Genomic DNA, 14,991 nt, shown 5'->3' on the forward strand with positions numbered 1-14,991 from the left:
CTTAGGTATCTAGGTACTTGAAGGACAGGGTAAATGGATTTGTGATGAAATCATGATGTAAAGGGCAAATGAATGCTCACGTAGAATTTTGTTTGGAAATCTGGCAATTTACCAGCCGAACATGTCACATGGAGCCTACCCCTCAATGAGCAGACGTGCTCCCTCAAAATCCACAGAGGGACTTCTGTGGGTTTACTGCAAGGAAAAGAAAGGAGTATGTTGTGTAGCCCCTTATCTCCTCCCTACTGAGCCACATCATCATCAGGCCCTCTCCACCAGTCGTGTGCTTTGCTGCACTCTACCTCACAGGAGCATTTAGCCCTCCATGATCAGTGTTCCACCGATTGACTTAACAAGAAAAAAAAATGTACGGCCAAGAAGGAACCTGGGAAACTTTTGCAGCAAGATGTAGCTTAGCATTATGAATCTTTCCTTATATTCTTGTCTGGATGCTATCTGAACTCCATGGAAGCCCTCTGCACTTTTTCAGGTATTTATAAAGAGCACATAGCATTGTAGGTAGGCCGTTTGCCTGGCTTTACGCCAAATAGTCCTCTTTTTCTACAGTTTCATCTCGTCTGATACTGAGACAAAATCAGACATCGTTTTGGCTGGTATCATGGACAGGGCACACTATTTTGAAGAGTGCGCCACTCCACCCCTGCCAGTATGATCTCACATGCACTGGACTTGCAAGGTCATGCTGGTGCAGGGCCGGGCAGCATGCTCTTCAAAATGGCATCCACCCTGCAGCGTGACTGTGGTCATGCAGGTGGTGGTGGTAGGGGGAATGTATGTGCGGTATTGTCCAGCACTGTGGGAATGCATGATAGGTATACTATAGTGCAGTAGGGTATCCAATGTGTCTTTTCTCCTGCTTTCCAGCTCAGGCAGTGGTCAAACAAGATAGGAGTAGTCATTTAGGTCTACTTTCACATCTTCACGCGCAATAAATATAAGCCAGTAGCAGGGCTCCCCCCAGGTCCCCTTACTTTGATACTTTTGCCCCCACTCACATGTCAGCATGGTCATTTACCTAATGGCACACTGCATTGTTGTTTAGATCCTTATGAAACAGAAATGGTGACAAACTGCAACTGGTGATCTAGAATTCTAGTTCTACTGTGAGAAGACTGGATGTCAGATACACAACTGAATGTAGTAGTGGGTGTGGGGGTCAGCATAATGGGTTTCTGTATTAAAGGATTATTGAATTTAAATACACTGTAGTCTCATCTCTTCTGGGGTGTGGGTGTGTATCTCTGATGCTACGATACCATGGCACAGAAAATGCAGCTGGTTTAGTGGCAACTGCTGTGTCATGTGTGAACGTAACGAGAAAATCAAGTTACATCATTTTATTGTTCAGCTAAAGAAATATCTCAAACTCCTTTGGCCACAAGTGAGCTTGAAAGTCTTATTTGTTTTAGGCTCAACAACAGTGTAACATTGAAGTGAGTTGACACTAACTTAATTTCTGTAAAAAAACTGCAATTGACTGACGTTTTGCAATTTAAGGGGCAGGAAAGTCAATTTATACTGACACTTCTATCGAGTAAAAGCTATATGAAGGTTACATAAACCTACCGTCTCCTCTATTACTTGTCGCTTTGTTCAAGTGCTTGTGTCACTTTCTGCTACTAAACATTGAATCGTTTTTATGTATAATGTAATGTTTTTATGTAGCTTTAGAAATCCAGTTTTATATTCAGGGACCCAGTATTGTTTTAGGATGGTAGCAGTGAGATTAGCATGGGTTTTTTAAAATAAAACCCTATAAATTTAGAAATGGAACTTAGAGTGATTACCATGCTCTAGTTTATTGCAGTGCTCTGAAGAAAAGAATGAGGATTTATTAGAAGAAATATGTTAGGTAGGTCAGCAGAAAACCGCTAGAATTTTTAAAATAGTCTTTATACCTGTTAGTTATTGGACAATTACCAAATATAGTTACTGATACTGTAAGAAGTTTTTAGTCTGAGTAAATGTATTAAAAAATATGTTTCTGCAGAAACTAGGTTAAAAAAGCAGACTTACTACTTGGACTCCTCACAAAACCAAATGGCTTAAAATTACCTTTCAGAAAGTTTTAAAATGTGTTGACCTGCTCTAGTTATAGATTATTTAGATCTATGGACAGGGGCGGCTCCAGGCACCAGCACACCAAGCACGTGCCTGGGGCGGCAAGCCGCGGAGGGCGGCCTGCCGGTCGTCATGAGGGCGGCAGTCAGGCTGCCTTCGGCGGCATGCCTGCGGGAGGTCTGCCAGTCCCGCGGTTTCGGTGGCAATTTGGCGGCAGGTACGCCGAAGGCGCGGGACCAGCGGACCTCCCGCAGGCGCGCCGCCGAACACCGCCTGACTGCCGTCCTTGGGGCGGCAAAATACATAGAGCCGCCCCTGTCTATGGATAAAGACTGCCTTTCCCTTTCTTCCTTTTGCAAACAACTTAAACGGGAAAACGACCCTTAGGGTAGAGTAGCGAGGCGGTGGGATACCCCACAGCCCCGCTGAGGGCCGAACCTCCCCTAACACCAACATGGGCGGAGCCACCGGGTCCGGCACCCGCCCCTCGGAGGTCACGGCGCCGACCCGGAAGTATAAAAGCCCGCCTGCAGAGCTCAGTGGAGAACAAGCCGGCGGAGAGAGCAGACGTCTGTGGCCGAGCTCCCGCTTGGGAGACAGCAGCAGGCCGCGACCGGCCTGCTGACTCACCAGGCCAGCCGAGCCTACCCCTCACCCGGTACCCTGAGGAGGACTGGCCGAGCCTGCCCCTTTCCAGCTATCCCGAGGCGGAGCCGAGCCTGCCCCTTTCCAGCTATCCCGAGGAGGAGCCGAGCCTGCCCCTTTCCTGCTATCCCGAGGAGGAGCCGAGCATACCCTTCGCTACCTACCCGGAGCAACCGATGCTGGTGGAGAGCACCGAGGACACTAGTACGGCCCAGGTACCCTACGAGGGGGAGTGTGGAAGTAGCCTGGGGGCAGCCGACCCCAGTCTGGCTGCAGCACTGCCAGAGCCTATGTCAGTGTGTTGCAGCCAGGATCCCCACTGACAGCAGCGAGTTTCCGTCGCTGCTAGGGCCCCGGGCTGGGACGCAGTGGAGTGGGAGGGCCTGCGTCCCCCCTGCCACCCACTCCTTGGGTGGCAGACTCCCCCTTTCTCCTGGCCTAGAGAGGCTGGGACCTCTTGCTCCTTGACTCAGCCCCTGCTTAAGAGCCTGGGTTCCCAATTGACTATTTGATTGCTGCCCCGCCCTGACCTAGGGCCTGGGCTGCTACAACCCATTGACTCAGCCCCTGCTTAGGGGCTCGGGTTCCCGAACTATTGGCTCAGCCCCTGCTTGAGGGCCTGGGGCTTTTTCTGACCTATTGGCTCAGCCCCTGCTTAAGGGCCTGAGCCCCTAACCGTGTGTTTGCTGTCCCACACTACCGCTGGACCAGAACTGACGGCGGACCAGAGCGAGGCGGTGGGATACCCCACAGCCCTGCTGAGGGCCGAACCTCAGCCGAGACTACTACAGGTAGCTGACAGTCCTGTAACAAACAGCAAAGTCATTGTAATGTATTGTAAAGTCATGCTGGTTTTACTTGAAAGAACTGCATCCCCAAGAGGGTTTCATCTGCAGCCATGTTTAACCAAGTGCAGTCAAAAGCAGGTGTATTAGAACCTCTTTAATTCACACTTCATTCATCCATTCACACAGAATTTCATTCACGAAATTCTGAGGCTTCTTCATCTCTCAGTAAAAGTTTAATAGCAGAGTGATGTAGTGAGGTCTCAGAGGAATCAATTATTTTTACAAGATATTACAGAATATTTGAAAGAATTCTATGAAGTACTATCATAACTAATTAAAGTACATTTGTCAAATAAATGAAGTGATGCATTATTATTTGCTTTCTCACTCACATTCATTTAATTCAGTTATTTGCAATGGATCTCTAATGTATTCGAGTGAATTTAGGAGGTTTTTGCATACAATAAACTGAATTTATATCCCACTATGAGTAATAAATAGTTAAGAAGTTTCTTAATATTCCACCACTACCGAAAAATATCTACAGTTTAATTTCCTAGCTTCTATCTATGGGAATATAAACAAGAGACAGGAAAACAAAATGAAAACAGCCATGAAAGCTGACAGTTACTTCCACATACTTGGTCAAATTTACTGTAGTCTTTGTTAGCCTGTACTACCATTTACTTAATCCTAGAAGGCGATAAAAGAAAAATATCAATGCCTAAGTAACATGTACATAGTATCCCTTCATGGTAAAATGCTTCTGCCCTTCCCATCCCCCCCACAAGATCAGATACCCTTGCCAATTGTTACACAAGCTACAGTATTTTGCTCATGTTCATGTTAAATAAATATGAGATTCTGCCCACCTTAATGAAAGTTTGTATAAAATGTGAGTCCTTATTTATTTTCTCCTCTTTGAATCTCAGCATTGGAAGAAGCATGTTTTTTAGCTTTGAACGTAAACGATCATTCATCTCAACAAAAGCTAATGACTATTTCATTCAACACTTGTTACTGTCCTCATTAGCAGAGAAATGCTGATCTGCTTAAAGCAGTGGTTCTTAATCTGGGGTGCATGCACCCGCGGGGGTGTGAGACATGCCAGATTTTTTTAGAAGGTAAATCATCAAAAACACAAATTAAGCACAAGCATGTCAGTACAACTACTTTGTTTCATCAAACCTATGTATTTATTAACATTACACATTTTTTAACAATTACTGTAATATCATAGAATCATAGAATATCAGGGTTGGAAGGGACCTCAGGAGGTCATCTAGTCCAACCCCCTGCTCAAAGCAGGACCAATTCCCAACTAAATCATCCCAGCCAGGGCTTTGTCAAGCCGGGCCTTAAAAACCTCCAAGGAAGGAGACTCCACCACCTCCCTAGGTAACGCATTCCAGTGCTTCACCACCCTCCTACTGAAATAGTGTTTCCTAATATCCAACCTAGACCTCCCACACTGCAACTTGAGACCGTTGCTCCTTGTTCTGTCATCTGCCACCATTGAGAACAGCCAAGTTACATCCTCTTTGGAACCCCCCTTCAGGTAGTTGAAGGCTGCTATCAAATCCCCCCTCATTCTTCTCTTCTCGAGACTAAACAATCCCAGTTCCCTCAGCCTCTCCTCATAAGTCATGCGCTCCAGACCCCTAATCATTTTTGTTGCCCTCCGCTGGACTCTTTCCAATTTTTCCACATCCTTCTTGTAGTGTGGGGCCCAAAACTGGACACAGTACTCCAGATGAGGCCTCACCAATGTCGAATAAAGGGGAACGATCACGTCCCTCGATCTGCTGGCAATGCCCCTACTTATACAGCCCAAAATGCCGTCAGCCTTCTTGGCAACAAGAGCACACTGTTGACTCATATCCAGCTTCTCGTCCACTGTGACCCCTAGGTCCTTTTCTGCAGAACTGCTACCTAGCCATTCGGTCCCTAGTCTGTAGCTGTGCATGGGATTCTTCCGTCCTAAGTGCAGGACTCTGCACTTGTCCTTGTTGAACCTCATCAGGTTTCTTTTGGCCCAATCCTCTAATTTGTCTAGGTCCCTCTGTATCCGATCCCTACCCTCTAGCGTATCTACCACACCTCCTAGTTTAGTGTCGTCGGCAAACTTGCTGAGAGTGCAGTCCACACCATCCTCCAGCTCATTAATAAAGATATTAAACAAAACCGGCCCCAGGACCGACCCTTGGGGCACTCCGCTTGAAACTGGCTGCCAACTAGACATGGAGCCATTGATCACTACCCGTTGAGCCCGACGATCTAGCCAGCTTTCTATCCACCTTACAGTCCATTCATCCAGCCCATACTTCTTTAACTTGGCAGCAAGAATACTGTGGGAGACCGTATCAAAAGCTTTGCTAAAGTCAAGGAATAACACATCCACTGCTTTCCCCTCATCCACAGAGCCAGTTATCTCATCATAGAAGCCAATTAGGTTAGTCAGGCACGACTTCCTCTTGGTGAATCCATGCTGACTGTTCCTGATCACTTTCCTCTCCTCTAAGTGTTTCATAATTGATTCCTTGAGGACCTGCTCCATGATTTTTCCAGGGACTGAGGTGAGGCTGGCTGGCCTGTAGTTCCCCGGATCCTCCTTCTTCCCTTTTTTAAAGATGGGCACTACATTAGCCTTTTTCCAGTCATCCGGGACCTCCCCCGATCGCCATGAGTTTTCAAAAATAATGGCTAATGGCTCTGCAATCTCATCCGCCAACTCCTTTAGCACCCTCGGATGCAGCGCATCCGGCCCCATGGACTTGTGCACGTCCAGTTTTTCTAAATAGTCCCGAACCACTTCTTTCTCCACAGAGGGCTGGTCACCTTCTCCCCATATTGTGCTGCCCAGTGCAGCAGTCTGGGAGCTGACCTTGTTTGTGAAGACAGAGGCAAAAAAATGATTGAGTACATTAGCTTTTTCCACATCCTCGGTCACTAGGTTGCCTCCCTCATTCAGTAAGGGGCCCACACTTTCCTTGATTTTCTTCTTGTTGCTAACATACCTGAAGAAACCCTTCTTGTTACTCTTAACATCTCTTGCTAGCTGCAACTCCAAGTGTGATTTGGCCTTCCTGATTTCACTCCTGCATGCCTGAGCAATATTTTTATACTCCTCCCTGGTCATTTGTCCAATCTTCCACTTCTTGTAAGCTTCTTTTTTGCGTTTAAGATCAGCAAGGATTTCACTGTTTAGCCAAGCTGGTCGCCTGCCATACTATTCTTTCTACACATCGTAATGGTTTGTTCCTGCAACCGCAATAAGGATTCTTTAAAATACAGCCAGCTCTCCTGGACCCCTTTGCCCTTCATGTTATTCTCCCAGGGGATCCTGCCCATCTGTTCCCTGAGGGAGTCAAAGTCTGCTTTTCTGAAGTCCAGGGTCCGTATTCTGCTGCTCTCCTTTCTTCCTTGTGTCAGGATCCTGAACTCGACCATCTCATACAAATATATCTTGGTTTAAGGGGTGCAAGAACATATTTTTGAGAACCAAAGGGGTGCAGGCTGCAGTAAAGGTTAAGAACCACTGGCTTAGAGGGAAGTGCTGCTCACCCTGACCCCAAGAACTCCAGCAGACCTGTGACCTCTCATGCCAGCAAGCTCTCACTTTTAGAAGTAATGGAACTTAAATCTCAGTGGAAGAATTCTTCCATCTACCTAGCTATCGCCTCTCAGGGAGGTGGATTAACTACAGTGATGGGAGACCCCTCTCATCACCGTCATGAGTGTCTATACTGAAGTGCTGCAGTGGCAAGCTGCACATATGTAGTTAGTGTGATGTAATCATCCGTAACCTATTATATTTAATACTTGCTAGAGGAATCCATGGAAGGTACTGATCACCAAGAAAAAAATCTCACTTTTAGAAGTGCATTTCTGTAGATCCAGAACACACACATTATTTAACTATCGTTTTTACAAAACAAAGTTCCTGTCCCTGTAGAGACAAAAATGGGAAAAATATTTTGTGGCCTTCAGCAATAAAAGACCACACGCCCTCTAGTGAAAAACATTTTCATGGAATTAAAGGAGTAATATGAGGGGGAAATAAATAGACTGGAAGATCTGCCAGTGAAGGTTTTTTTTCCTACAGTTCATTTTCTAATGTTTTGTCAAATCTAGCTCTAAGCATTGGGGAATTCCAAAGCCGAATTTTTATCTCACTGCCAGATGTTTCTCCCAGTGTTCAGTCTGGAAAGTTCTCTTTAACGTTTTTAATTACACCACCTTAAATGTCTCTTCTCCATATCCTTGGCATTTACATTGAAATATTTTTAGATAAAGGATCTGGGCACATCATAAACTAGTCAAACGAAGTATAATTAATAATTTTAATCTTTCCTTATTGGCCAAGCTCACCATATTATTTTTGTTGCTCTTTGATTTGCCTCCAATTTGTCAGTATCTTTCTGGCAATGTGTTTCCAGGGGAATTGAACACATTAATCTAGGTGTGATTAGTTCAGACAAATACAGAGAGGGACTCTTACCTCCCTTCTGAGAACATCACTGTGAGATGATGCCTCTGTGGATGCACGGTTATTGGTGCTTTCCAGGTTCCTCCCTCCACTAAATACTTGGATTTCAGATGATCCTTCCTCCACCTACATTATTTCTTTGTCAACAGAAGTTATTCCTCCTACCCCCTCTATCAGTGGTGAGTTTTATTAAGACACTGTTTACTTTTTATGCCAGATTAAGAATGATGTTAAGGTGCACCAGAACTAACCCCAAGCCCTCAATAGACACCTCTAGCTTGATACATGGATGTTCATTATTCCTCAACACTTCAGTCATTTTTCACTCTTCATGATTGTATTCCTATACAACCAAATTTCTAGTTCAGATTTCAGATGACAGTGTCAGATGTTTTACTAAATTGCAAGTGCATTACTTAATAGAAAAAAACCTGATGGCTGAACAGAGCAATCTAATTTATCTGGCAAAAGGTTTTATTGTGTGTGTGTGCTAGAGATACTTATTGCAGGTCAAAGAAGAGAAGAAAAGAACAGGGGGAAAAAAAGAGGGGGGGAGGGGAGAGAGGAAGGCAGACTGACCAGTGAAGAAAGATTAAAAGGACTAATGGCAAACTGTTGGTAGTGACACCAATTTTTTTTGTTACGAAACTGTGTTTCAGTAAACCCCATTGAGTCCACTACATATGCCTTTTGCTGTCAACATTAGAACTTGGTTAAGTGCTCACACTTTCTATTGCTAATACTTTGATCATTGCCCTTGGAGAAGAAAGTGCTGTGCTATCATTTCTAGAATTAAGTGCAGTCATTCCACTGATCCATAAAGTAATATCTAATTACAGGACAAAAGGGATAGTAAGTTTCACAAGCAGTTTCAAGTTTCCTCGTTTCTAATGGGAAGTGGAAATTGTAATTGAACCTCCTGCCCATCTAAACGTGAAAGACAGACCACAGCAAAAATTCAGTTCTACAGTTTGACTGAAATGTTTTTTTCCAAGGGGTGGGGCCCCATGGGATAGAGGAAAAAAATGGATAGTGCATAAGAAGATACAAAAAATAAATATCTCCCAAATTAATACTATTATTCGAAATGCAGACTGGCATCCACTTTAAGCATGTATAGTCGCATTTAAAAAATATTAAATGTTCAAGTTCACTTGTAGCTTAAGAAAGTAGCTTATTCATCTCTAGCCATTCATTAGGCAGTCATCACAGAACTCAGACTCTGCTTGGTTTAAATTGCCTCCCAACTGCCATCCAAAATGTGTTTTCCTTAGCAAACAATCATCCCAACTCCACTATATTTAAGTGAGACTATGTATCTGGGCACATAAAATTGGCTCCCCAACCTAGGCTAGCATGTACCTGCTAATCAGTCACACAATCTAGTAGCATGACTTGGGTTAATCAGTCTCAAGCATGACGTCAATGTTTTGTCATACTCCATGATCAATCATATCTTAAAAGATAAAAGTAACATACCTCAGCCATTTGAGATGAATTCTTGCAGGAAGGAAATTCTGCTCATGGGCTAATGAAATCTTTGAACTATTCACTCTTTATCAGTAACTATTTTGGCCTACACAAGTAGTCAAGAATCTGCAGGCTCATTTTGAAAATGTAAGTGGGACAGTAAAACAGAGGAGATAGAGGGCAAAAATGCTGAAATGATTTCCCCATCTGTAATGGGCCAAAACAATTGTAGATCACAATCATGACAATCAAGTCCGTGTTATTCTTTGTGTCTATTAAATAGATAAATATTTTGTTCTGATTAGGTAACATTAAAAAAATAGGAGTAGTAACACTTTAGCAAGTCTTACTTTTCTCTTCCTTGGTACTTCAACATCAAAATGTTTGACATCATCAGGAGCTCCAAGTGAGGGGAAGAAATGGATTATTCCTCCCATACAAATACATTTCTTTTACATATGAAGCTTGTTAATTTTCAGTAACGACAGAGGCCCACTGTGAATTAATGAACCTTTTGAGTTAGCAACTAAGTGAATAAAAAAGCAAGCCTAATACATCAAAGAGTAATTTCCTCATTTTGACAAATTTAATTTTAATAATTTACAACACTTTAATTTACTGCAATATGTTTTGTGAAAATAATGAAGTCCTAGTAACCGCCTTCAGTACAGTGCTGAGTTATTAAATGATCTCTCCTAATCTTTGACAAAGATTTTTGTGCAAATTAGTGAAGCATAAACAAAGATTTTATTGCACTAGTGTCAGTTTCCTGGGGGTCGGGGTCCAGAGTGAGGGTCAGAATCCAAGTCAGAGCCAAGGTCAATGTTGGGAGCAGAGAAAGCACAGTTGGTCATAGCAGCTCGCTGGGGATCCACGTTGTTGCTTAGACACTTCCTGGCATGGCGTGTGAACTTCTGTGGGATCAAGGGGCCACTCAGGAGCCTCTAAGGAGGCTACCAATTGGGTCTCTTGAATGGGAATTCCTGTAGTGTACTTCTGCTATGGTTTATGGGCAGCAGCTGGGTTATAGATGCTGTTGAGTGGCAGTGTGGCGGTGACAGTCTGGTGGCTCTGCTGACCAGGTTTGAGTCCCACCGATCCCTACTTAACCTCCCCCTTCCAGGGACACCTTCCCCACACCCAAGCACAGTGTTTGTCTATGTGGACTACATAGGAGGCTGCTGCGAGGTCAGGCACAAGGAGCTGGGAGGCCCATTCCCAGGATTGCTCCCCTCAGGGCTATAATCTTCCCAAATTGGTGAGGTACCAAACAGGAACCATGTTTGATTTTAGAATCCAAAAATCTCATGCACCCTATATTCATCATGACCCTGGACCTGTACTAGAGGGGGTGGAGGCCGTTGTCAGCAATCAAAGGAGTTGTTGACATGTAGCTTCAGCAGCGATACCTGGAACACCAGGGATACCCTGAAGGATCTGGGCTGCTGGAGCCTGGGTTGATCACCTGGCTGATGGGGTACAGGCTGAGCTACCGGTAATCCAGTTTACAACAAGGATGGTCCACGTGGGAGGTATCATGCTGAGATCTAGACCTTTTGTCCAACTGCCAAAAAAATCAGGGCATTCTGGAGCTGGCACTCAGTATATCGCTTGGAGTTATTCTTAGCATTTTCAAGATGTGTCTTAAGCTCCTCCTGGACGTTGTGGATCTGCTATACCCATGCAGTGGCTGTCGTGGAGATGGCAGGTAGAGCCAGCTGAAGGTGGGAATGGAACATTCATGGAGAATGGACTCTGCCTGGTGTAGACATGGTTGGTGTTATAGTGGGCGAATACTGCCTGAGGTAGGAGAGACGACCAATCATTTGGGTGATATTTGTAAAGAACCGTAGATACTGTTCTAAAACCTGATTCATTCTCTCAAAGTGGTCATCAGTCTGTGGTTGGTAGGCAGAGGACATGTAGGTGAGGACCTTGAGCAGCTACAAGGTTTTCTGCCAGAATGGTGACACAAAAGTTGCAGAGCTTGGTTGGATGTGTCCTATTTGGGAAGCCTATGGAGACGGACGATGTGCATCACCAGGAACTAAGCCATCTCTTCCACAACGGGCAGGTGTGCAATGGGAGTGAAGTGGGCCGTTTTGGTTATTTCATCAACCATGGTGAGGATGACAGTGTTTCCATCACACAGGGAGCTCCGTTATAAAGTCCAGGGTGGTAGCTGTTCAAAGTCTAGCCAGTGTCTCCAAGTATTGGAGTGACAAAGGGGGTCTCATGTGTCTCCTCTTGGCGCGAGTGCATACTTCACAATAATGTATGTATGAGTGCACCATTGCTAACATCCAGGACCACCAGAAGATGTGAGCAGCAGGCAAAGGGTCTTGAGGCTGCTAAAGTGGGCTGCTAGCAAGAAGCTGTGGCTGAGTCTCAGGACCTCGAGCTGGGGGCATCCAGTGGGATGTACAAACAACCCTTGAAATAGAGTAAGACATCCAATATCTGATGTTCATTGGGAGGGGGCTTCCTCCTACCACTGAGCTGATCAAAGACACGAGGTCTTGAGAAATGGCAGCATCCAGGAAATTGCAGGGGTAGCTCTGTGCAAGAGAGGTCTTGGCTGGTGAGATGCTCCTCTTTTCAAGACAGGGCATCATTGGCCTTGTTTTGGACTCCAGGCTGGTAGGTGATGGTGAAGTTAAAATGAGTGAAGAAGGGGGCCCAGGAGAGTGGTCTTTGGTTAAGCAGCTTAGCCTTGTGAAGGCATTTAGAATTTTCTGCTTTGTGTACACCTGTATTGGTAGTGGCACCACTCTTCAATGGCAGTCTTGATTGCTTGAAGTTCTTTATATATGATTTCATAATTCCATTCTGTCAGAGTAAGATTTTGTGAGCAGTAGGCACAAGGGAGAAGCTGCTGTTGGGGACTGTATCTTTGGGATAGTATGGCCCTGAAGGCACGGTTGGGGGCATCAATCTTGACAACAAAGCGCCTGTTGTGTTGCTGGGGATCAGATGAAGGAGGCATTCTTGTATAGAAGTGCTGTCAGCAGGGTTATCTATAAAAAGTTAGCAGACACCAGAAAGTGTCAATGGAATAGGATTAGGGGTGGAGCTGGAACAACAAATGACATTAAGAAACCCCCTGAATTTTCAGCAGTCTCTGCTGAAGCGTTCAAGAATGGGAACAGTCAGCCCCGTATCCAGGGGTGCTGGGTGCAGTGCATGTCTGGAGTGTAGTATTCTTGCTTAGGAGCAAGGGAGTCTGCAAGGACTGGTTCTCGGCAGCATACTATGCCAGTTAAGTCCACAGCACAATGTTTTCTGTGTCGTCTGCACCCACAAGGTCCGGTTCTCCGGTGAGATTCACAAACACTTGTGCTCAGTGTGGGAAGTTCCTCCTGAAAACAGTCAAACTGTAAGGCATTTATGGTGCCCTTTGAGACATGCTGGGAAGGGGATGACCTACCGCCTTCATGTTCCCATTGGACTGGCCTTCACCAGGGCTAAGGGGTGGTCCACGCAAACTGTCAGGGCCCTGGGTTGGGGTCAAGCAGTTCAAGGCCAAGTTTCTGGCCCGAGGTCAGTACCAGAGGTCTGAACTTGTGTTGGGGTCCCAAGTCAAAATCCAAGTCAGAGCCAAGATTGATGCCAGGAGTTAGGGAGCAGAGAAGCACACTCTGTCATGGCAGCTTGCAAGGAATCCGTGTGGTTGCCTGAACACTTCCTGGTACACCCTGTGGGCTTCTATGGGGCCAATCGGGAGCCTCCAAGGTGACTGCCAGTCAGTCTCTTAGGTGGGACTTCCTATAGTGTACATCCACTGGTTTGCAGGAAGCTGCCAGGTTACAGCTGCTGCAGCAGTGGGGAGGTATCCAATGCCTGGTGGCTCTGCTGAGCCAGGTTCCAGTCTCACCAATCCTCACAGCTAGTCTTAATCAAGTTTTGAGAGCTAAAGTCCCTCCTGTAATGTGGGGACTGTTTGACAGTCTGGTACCCAGGTTCTTGTTACCTGGCCTGCCTCCAGCTTGAAGGAGAGTTGTTGGTGCTTAATTGTCAACTCTCTGACACTACCAGCCTGTAGGCCACCCAAACTCTCTCCTTTGGGTTATGCCAGTTTTTACTTTGTCTTGCAGGTTAATCATAAGTGTACCCTACTCCCCTGTGAAGCATTCTCCTATAATGTCCAGCCCCTTCTGCAATGCAGGCTCACAGAAGTACAGGTCTGCTGTCCCCCAGAGGACAGTGTACACACCAGCTGGCAAGATTCAATTCAGGATCAGTTTCTTGCTTGATACCACAGCACAGATATATTTATAGTGAAAAACAAGTTTATTATCAAAAGAGCTAGTGAGTAAGGATAATGGAAACAAATTACATATAAAATAAAGCCGTAATTTCTAGAAATTAAATTTAACAGGCTCATCTTCTGTCTAATGAAGTTTCTCACCCCAAATGCCCTTTGCCGTGTTTCAACCAAGGCTGGTTGTGATCTCTTTTCATGACTGTAATCGCACTAGCCGATTGCTTCCTAGGTACAGTAACTCCTTGCTTAAAGTTGTAGGTATGTTCCTGAAAAATGCAACTTTAAGCGAAACGATGTTAAGTGAATCCAATTTCCCCATAAGAATTAATGTAAATGGGGGGGGGGGGGTAGGTTCCAGGGAAATTTTTTTCGCCAGACAAAAAACTATATATTATATAGATATACACAGAGTTTACGTTTTAAGGAAGGTGGAAGAGGGAGGGATATTTCCCAGGGAATGCCTTACTGCTAAATGATGAACTAGCACTCTGCTGAGCCCTCAAGGGTTAACACATTGTTGTTAATGTAGCCTCTCACACAAGGCAGCACGAACACAGGGGAGGGGAGACAGCATAGCAGACAGACACACACTTTGTGTGTGTGAGAGAGAGATGCACACTGCCCCTTTAAGGAAGCTGACCCATTCTTAAGTGCATTGTCTTTTTAAGTGGATCAAGAAGTTGAGACAGCAGCTGCTGCCCCAAGCTCGCTCTGTCTCTCTCCGTCAGTGTCCCCTCCCTGCTCTATATGGAGAAGGAGTAAGTGTGGTGCAGGAGCAGGGGGGTGGGGAACACCCTGACATAACCCCCCCTCCCCTTCCCAGCAAGCAGGAGTCTCTGGGAGCAGCTCCAAGGCAGAGGGCAGGAGCAGCACATGGCAGTGGGGGGAGGGACAGCTGAACTGCCGATTGATAGCCTGCTGGGCGGCTGCAGCACAGGGAACTTAGGGAAGCGGGGAGCTGATAGGGGGGCTGCCGGTCCACCCTGGTTACAAGCCCCCACCAGCTAGCTCCAACGGGCTGCTCTTCCTGCAAGCAGTGGACGAAGCAGGCGCCTGCCAAACGACGTTAGAAAGGAGCATTACACAACTTTAAATGAGCATGTTCCCTAATTGATCAGCAACATAACAACGAAACAATGTTAACCGGGTCAACTTTAAGTGAAGAGAACAGGAGTACTTGTGGCACCTTAGAGACTAACAAATTTATTAGAGCATAAGCTTTCGTGGGCTACAACCCACTTCTTCGGATGCAT

The 14,991-nt window shown here is 45.5% G+C and overlaps 1 protein-coding gene across 3 annotated transcripts in view; it reads right to left on the reverse strand.

Moving 5' to 3' along the window:
* The window catches only part of CHST9 (carbohydrate sulfotransferase 9), a 255,515-nt gene that overhangs the window by 68,545 nt on the left and 171,979 nt on the right, over positions 1-14,991 (reverse strand). The window lies entirely within an intron of this gene.

This window comes from Terrapene carolina, unplaced genomic scaffold (genome assembly GCF_002925995.2).
Source record: "Terrapene carolina triunguis isolate 2854851 unplaced genomic scaffold, T_m_triunguis-2.0 Scaffold58, whole genome shotgun sequence".
NCBI classification, from domain to species: Eukaryota; Metazoa; Chordata; order Testudines; family Emydidae; genus Terrapene; species Terrapene triunguis.